At 41.5% G+C, this 7,318-nt stretch overlaps 1 protein-coding gene across 1 annotated transcript in view; it reads right to left on the bottom strand.

Moving 5' to 3' along the window:
• LOC102677285 (neuroligin-4, X-linked) overlaps window positions 1-7,318 on the bottom strand; it is a 219,658-nt gene that overhangs the window by 33,480 nt on the left and 178,860 nt on the right. The gene's annotated exons all lie outside the window — the stretch shown is intronic.

The following is a 7,318-nucleotide window of genomic DNA, read 5'->3' as shown; positions in this document are numbered from 1 at the left end:
CCCCGCCGCTACTTGACAGTTTTATCAAAACAAAATAATTACTTGGGGCGGGACTTTTCGCGATGGGACTCGAGGAATGTTCTCTGGAACATAGATGGCGCGTCAAAGAGGCAAAATGGGGGGAAGGGAAAATGCGTCGAATCGTTATCCAAGTTTTCTTCTCGCGTCGTTCATCTCGATTATTCGCAATACGTTTTATTTCGTTTTTATTTTTCGTTATATCTCGGACTATTCTTCCCTTCAAGCTAAATTATACTTTAATGAAAAGTTTCGACTAAATTACCGACGTCCTGGGATAAAGGAGGGAGAAAACATTTTCGAGGAGTGCGTTGAGCTGAGTTTAAGTGCAATTAAATTTTACTTTGATTCGTTCTTCGGCCATCCCCCCGTTCCCCGTTGTTCCGCCAACGTTCGAGGGAATGAACTTGTACAATTCTCCTTAGCTGGCGCGAGCACGGGCAACGTTTATTCATCCCGAGGATGATTAATAATTTTCACAGCAATGGCTCTACCTACCTACTAAATTAATAACCGTATTTTAATTAAAACGTGTGCCTCTTTTCTCGAACGAAAATGCAAGCTTACAGCAAACGTCTGGAGACGAAAATATTTTTTGACTCCCTAAACAACAAATTGCCGAGATCGAAAAATTACTCCCGATTCACTATTTGCCATATATTTATATTTTGAAAAAAAAGTAAAGTACCTTTCGAGATTATTTCACAACTTCTTCGTTCGTCGATCTTATCTCTTTCCGAATTGACTTTCCTCGACAAGTCAAAGCAAAATTGCCGCGTTCTATTTTTCATCCAGCGCCAAGAGAATGTTTAATAAAAGTTCGATTATAAATCGACGGAAATAGAATGGCGGAAAGCTGTATCGCGTATGGATTCGTATTGGCCGTTATCGTTAATCAGGATTCGCGATACCGCTCTCGATATCGAAAGCCACAGGCGTGATCGATCAACTCGATAAAGCGGGCCGCCCATAATTCGGCTGCGTTGAACGTTGCTGCTTTCCCCAGTTATCGACGTTCTCTGCGTTCTCATTTCGATTCTCAATCGAACGTACGCATTCCGAATTTCATATGTTTAACGAATTCACGAGGGTCGGCGTCGAACCAAGGAGTTGACACGGCGACGATCTAAAACTTGGCGACAACGAGTCGATTTTCAGGTTTGGCTCCTTGCCTTGGCTGACCCTCTCCCCATATATCTTGTTTCCTTTCCCATTCTTCAATAATGGCGCCTCGGTCCGTCCAGGCCATAAATTCGCTCTTCGAGGATAGAAACGTGTAGAAATCTTGATACGCGGATTATTATTCCATGTGTCGAGAGGAAGAAGAAGGAAAGAAAGAGAAATCGGAGATATCGAGATGAAAAATTTCACTTAATATTCGAACCAAATAATTTAATTCGACGCGAGTTTTTTCATCTAAAAATGGCATTCTTCCCAATCATTCGCCTATGATGCAAATAATTTTCGAAACAACTTCGAATCGTAAATTTTTTCCAACTTTTGGAATACTTTCAAATTGGTTGGAACAACGTATCCAACCGTGTTTTCTGTCGGAGGGATCTTAATGAAAGTACGCGAGGGCAAAAATGTACACACACACATACATAAAAAGAGATTTTTCTATTGCAAAGGTGGTGAAGCAGAAATCGTCGCTCATTTAATAGTTACGCGTGTGCAATTTCCTTGGCCACCGGCATAAAGAGACGCACACAAGCCGGCACAATTTTTAATTAAACGTAAACTTGCGACCGACAAAGTTGCGAATTTTAATAACACATCGCGCCGGCCCTTTTCAACCTCTCCCTCTCTCTCTCTTTCTCTCGGCAAGCCGCCATGAGCAATGGCCGCCGCCCGCGCTCTTCCATTTCTGTCCAGAGAACACTTCATTTCCGAAACCTTGTCCAGGCCTGGACTCGCCGCCCCTCGTAAATCCAGCCAAGCGAAAAGGACACAAGGGAGCGAACAAAAGCGTCTTGCGAAATACGCGATCTCCCATCCCCCTACGATACATCCTCGATTCTACACCTTCTTTCCTCTTCCTTCGAGAGAAAGAAGAAATATAAAGGATAGTCGCCAGACATTATCCCCTTAAATTGCATCTTGTGCAAATGTAGTAGCGTGTAGTAGAGAGTATAACCACGTAATTTCGGATTCGTGACAAGCGATTATCGACTTCCGCTCGTATTCCACGGGGAAAACTCTCACTTCGTAAAAGTAACCCCCTCCTCTCTCGAAGGGAGGAAACGTTGGCGAAGGGAGAGGATGGGACGAGGAGCGAGCTTACGTTTAACGAACCTTCAACCGTTTTCCGGGTTCCGTTGTAATGCCAAGTTTTAAGCTTTTCTTCCGCTTTCCGGCGAGCGGTTATCGAGCTTGTTCTGGATCGACTTCTTCTTTCTCTCTCCGTGGTAGTTTCATCACTCGCATTCTTATGCGAGAATTCTACTTCTTCTATTTGGTTTGAGTTCAGTATCGAATTGGTGGCGAGCATTCATTCGATTTCGTTGCATTTATGGATGAAGGAGTCATAAAAATGTGCGTGTTTTTTTTTATGATCGTGTATACAACGGAAGATGAAACAACGATTGTTACGATGCACATCCCGGAGATCTAGATAATATTTCGGATAATCTTGAAAGTTCGTATTTTGAATTAATCTTTGTTCTAAAGAGATTGAAAATCTCGAGAGAGTTTGGAGAGACGAGAGGTATTTGACAATATTTCTCTAGAAAATATGGAAGTTGACAAAAATAGGAATTTTTTACATATGTAATACGCGTCATGTATCTTCATTCATATTTGCTTGATTTTTATTGCGCAACAGATTAAAAAACTTCGGAGAGCACGTGTAGAACTCACGGGCATTCAATCACGGGCTGCCAATCATCGGTGTATCATTTTCGAAACGTTTCATACACGGCGAAATTCTTTTCCATCCTCGCATTTCTATCGTATTATTCAATCGAACGTCAGCCTCGGAGAATCGACGATAAGGTGATTTATTCGTGTTTGATGTATAACATTCGCTAAAAGATGAACACGTCCATCGATTTGCACCCGTCTCATAGCGGATAAATTATTTATCATTTTCGTCGAGAAAACGTTCTTTTTTTAATTTTAACCGATCGAATTCTAGGGAAGGAAATCGATCAAAACTATATACGTGCCATTAGTCCTCATCACTTTTTCTTTTTTTATTTCAAATATCTTACAAACACTCCTCCGCGCAATCCCCCGTATAATAATTCCAGTTCGAATAACAACGTTGATACATCTCTTCTCACTCTTCTTTTAATTAAATCTCTCTCATCCCTCTCATCCTTCTCCAACATCAACCTCCAAGATCCTCCATCAAATCGTATCTCCAATCCCCCCCTCCCTCGTCGATCGTTCACGTTTCTCCAACAATTGTTTTCACTTTGAACGTTTGCCTTCTCGCAACAATCCTTTAAACGGGTTAAAGAAAAGTTGCAGACACCTCTCCGCCACACCCCTCTCCAAAGCGCCGGGAAGAAGGGCGGGGGTGGGATGTACAGATGCGGCAAATGTGGTCGCGCGTAGTTTGCGAACGGAGGCAGAGCCCGGTTCGCAGCTGGGGCGCACGACACCCTCTTCCTCCTACGACGGTTTCGAAGCGTCGCGTGTTTGTCCCCGGACACGGTTAGATGCACGCGATCCCGAATGCGGATCGACGTCCCTTGACAAACTGTTCAGACGATTGGTTTCGATCTCGTCCAGCTTTAAGATGTTTCGAAGGATGTATCGAGGTGCAATTTTACGGAGGAAATTTATGGAGAAAAATGAAGAATGGATGGAGATTGATTTGGAATGATTGGCATTGTTTTTTTCGTAAAAACTTTACGATGAATTTTAATTTGAATTTGAAGATATCTTAAATTTGTTGAGAACGAAGATTGAAGACAGGGTTGGATTAAAAAATTCATTTTCATACGGAGAAAGGGATTTGATAAATCCGACAACATTCTTTTGGCATCTTTTTCAAATTATTTGTCTATCCTTATCCGATCGAGGAGGACGTGTACAAAATCACGGATTCTTGGAAATTCACTGTCGATGCTTAGGGGAGTTTGCTTACGTGCGGTGGATGCGAAGGATGGAAAACGGGCGGGACGTGTACTACAAGTAAATTATGGCGACCGAATGTTGTTTTAGTCCTGCGGTTGATCCTGGCTGTGTGCGAGCGATGGAGAAACCGCCATCTTAATCGATGGCGAGACGGGACAGATGTTTGCATCGAAGATAACGGTTAGCGCGATACAAAGATTTATGCAAGGTTTCTTGTACGCTTGTACGAAGTTATATCGATTAACGAAATATATTCGAAACTTCAAAAAAAAAAAAAAAAAAAAAAAAAAAAAAAAAAGAAAAGTCTTTGGAACTTTTGAAATTAAATTTTACGATCTTGAAGGATAATTTTCTATTTCGGAAGATCAACACGTATAAAAGAAAAAAAAAAAAAAAAAGAAAGAAAAGCAATCCAACAAATCTCTCTTCCATATCAAGGAAAGAACGTTCTCACTACTCCTCTTAAACTGCCATAATCAAACACCGGCATTTGACGTAACGTTTCCTCCTTGAACAACATCGTCGTCCCTTTCCTAGCGGAAGGAACTAAATTAATTAGCCTGTACGAAAACAAAGTTAGCCGGAGAGACGTGGTTTCTCCAGAGGAGGGTAAGTAGAGTTTCCCTTCCGTTGGTCGGTTGGCTGGTAACGAAGCGGCGGCTCGAGACCCGAGGCGGGCTCATTCGGGCAGATAAGAAAGACAAAGGAAAAAAAATTAATCACGGGTTGGTGCGCAGAATCCTCCCTTTCCGCTCCATTTTCACGGCTCATTTTTCAAGGATCGCGATACAAGGATCGTGAAGAACGGCCATGAAACGCCGTTTCACAGTGATTTTTCACCACCTGGTGAGAAATGGTAACTGCGAGCGTGTCCCGTCGTGTATGGGTGACTCTTACTCGTGTCTTCGGTGCCGCGCCCACCGATCCCTCACCCGATACNNCCCCCGCTGAATCGCCGGTGAACTGGCGGTGATCCGTTTCACCGGCTCGTGTCGCTGATCGAAAAGATTCCATCCTCTTTTTCGGAGGAACAGTTTCTAGCTCCAAGCTTTTCTCGAGTGCACGCTCTTTTTACTACACTTCATACGTCAGCTTTCCTACTCTGTTTCCCCCTCAGTTCGTCTTCGACGAGTTGTGTGCGATTTCTCCGCTTTTCGATTAGTCGACGGAAGAAAGATCTGAGATTTGCGAAGGAAAATTTCTCGAGTCTACGACGAGGCGTGGAAAAATCTTTTATCCTTTTCAAAATCTTAATCGAAAATCGGTGGGAAACGATCAAAGATAAATGGACAATGGATATTTGCGTTAAGAAAGATTTGAGAGAAGAGAAAATATCTATCCTTTCCAAAATCTTAATCGAAAATTGTTACGAGAGATAAATGGATATTTGCGTTAAAAAAATATTTGGCCGAGAGAAGAGAGAATAAAAACGATCGAATATCGATGGATATATAATATAGTTGATAAAGCTGAGGGCACGGGCCACTCGTTGACGAGCCTTGAAAATTCGATAATACGATTAATAACGAGTCCCAACCGGTTAATTAGTGCCTAATGAATTTCGAGCGACGGGGGATAACGATAATAATAAATTATACGCAATAGGGTATATATAGGAGCCGATAGCCGACGCTGCGGTTTAAGCAACAGTCGGCACGATTACGCTTTGGCCCCGGCTATTGATCACTCATTAATGAAACGATCGTCTGATACGTTCGCCGAGTTTCTACCGCGCTCAAGTATCATACACCTCTCGCACGCACTTGACAGCTCAATATTTCATCGTGGTCATCCGGCCTCGATACACCACACCGTGGACGATTACATCAACCCGTTATTACTGGCAGGATATGCGAATCGGTCAGGACTGATATTAATCTTGATCCAAATAATACACCAGGTTAATCGCGATAATGATCCCCCAATTTCCGAGAGTTATTTTTTTTTTTTTTTTTTTTTTTTGTTTTCGAAATTTTCTTCTACTCTTCAATTTTTCCGCACAGTTCGATTCTATTGTTTTCCGTTCGTAACGATGCTCGATTCGATGGAATTTGATTTTCCATAAATTGTTTTTTAGAAACATATTTGCGATATCGAATATTTTGTAAAAATATTTCCTCTTTTTGATTTCTACAATATTTCGTCCTTCTTTTTGATTAAAATTCACGCGGTAGATAAATTTGAAGAATTTTTTAAATAAAAAAAAAAAGTAATCAATTTCTATCTTTTTTATTGCTACGTCATCGAATTAATAACAATTAAATCATTATTCTTTTTTTTTTTTTTTGACCTTTGTAAATAAACAGAGAATTCATAGCCAGAGAGAGAGAGAGAGAGAGAGAGAGAAAGAGAGCTCCTCTGTTTCTTCTTATTCATCGAATTCTTATCGATATATTTGAAGGAGCGTAAGAACGCGTTCGTTCGAGAAGAATACAATAAGAATCCGATAGGAAATGCACGTTTTTCTTTTTTTGACCAACGACATCGAGACACGTAGCCATGGAATTCCGTGGAGATTCAAGGAAATATGGAGATTCAAACGAATTCGTTCTCGAAAAGAAGATATCACGTCTCACCTTTGTGAAAAAGATATTTTCTTTCTACGCGTATGCCATTGCAATTTCACCTTGCTTTGACGCAAATTTCCCCGATTTTCCCCGGTTGATTCGCGCGATTCTAATTCATTAAACGAATGTTCGCTGTCATTTATTCCTAGAGGTAGGTAGTTTACAGTCTCTTCCCGTTTCAGTTACACCTTTCGAAATTATCCTTTTTTTTTTTTTTCTTTCTTTTTTCTTTTTTTTTTTTCTGCCCCAACTATGCTCGCTACATTCTCGCGTACGCTTCTTTTGAACCATAGCGAAGCGCTGAAACACTCCTAATTAGCTTAATTAGTGCTTTCACATTACCTTCAAATGCTAATGGAATTATGCCAGCGTTCATCGTTACGTTACGCGGCAAAAAAATGCGGCGCATGGAGCGGAGAGAAGAGAGAGTGAGAGAGAGAGAGAGAGGAATAAAGAGATCGACGGAGAGAAAGAGAGAAAAGAGAGTCGTGGAAGGAGACGAATGAAAGAGCGAAAGAGAAAAGGAACGGCAGGGAAAAAGGCCGCAAATTCTTTTCCAGGTCAAAGGTTTCCTTTCACGTCATCTGCCGTGCGCTCGAGAGCCGGTGAAAATAAAAATGACCTCGCGAAACGTCTTTTCCCTCTCT

Source organism: Apis dorsata, unplaced genomic scaffold (assembly GCF_000469605.1).
Source record: "Apis dorsata unplaced genomic scaffold, Apis dorsata 1.3 scaffold_68, whole genome shotgun sequence".
Taxonomy (NCBI): Eukaryota; Metazoa; Arthropoda; class Insecta; order Hymenoptera; family Apidae; genus Apis; species Apis dorsata.
Note: the sequence above shows the minus strand (reverse complement) of the source record. Positions and strands in the feature narration are given on the sequence as shown.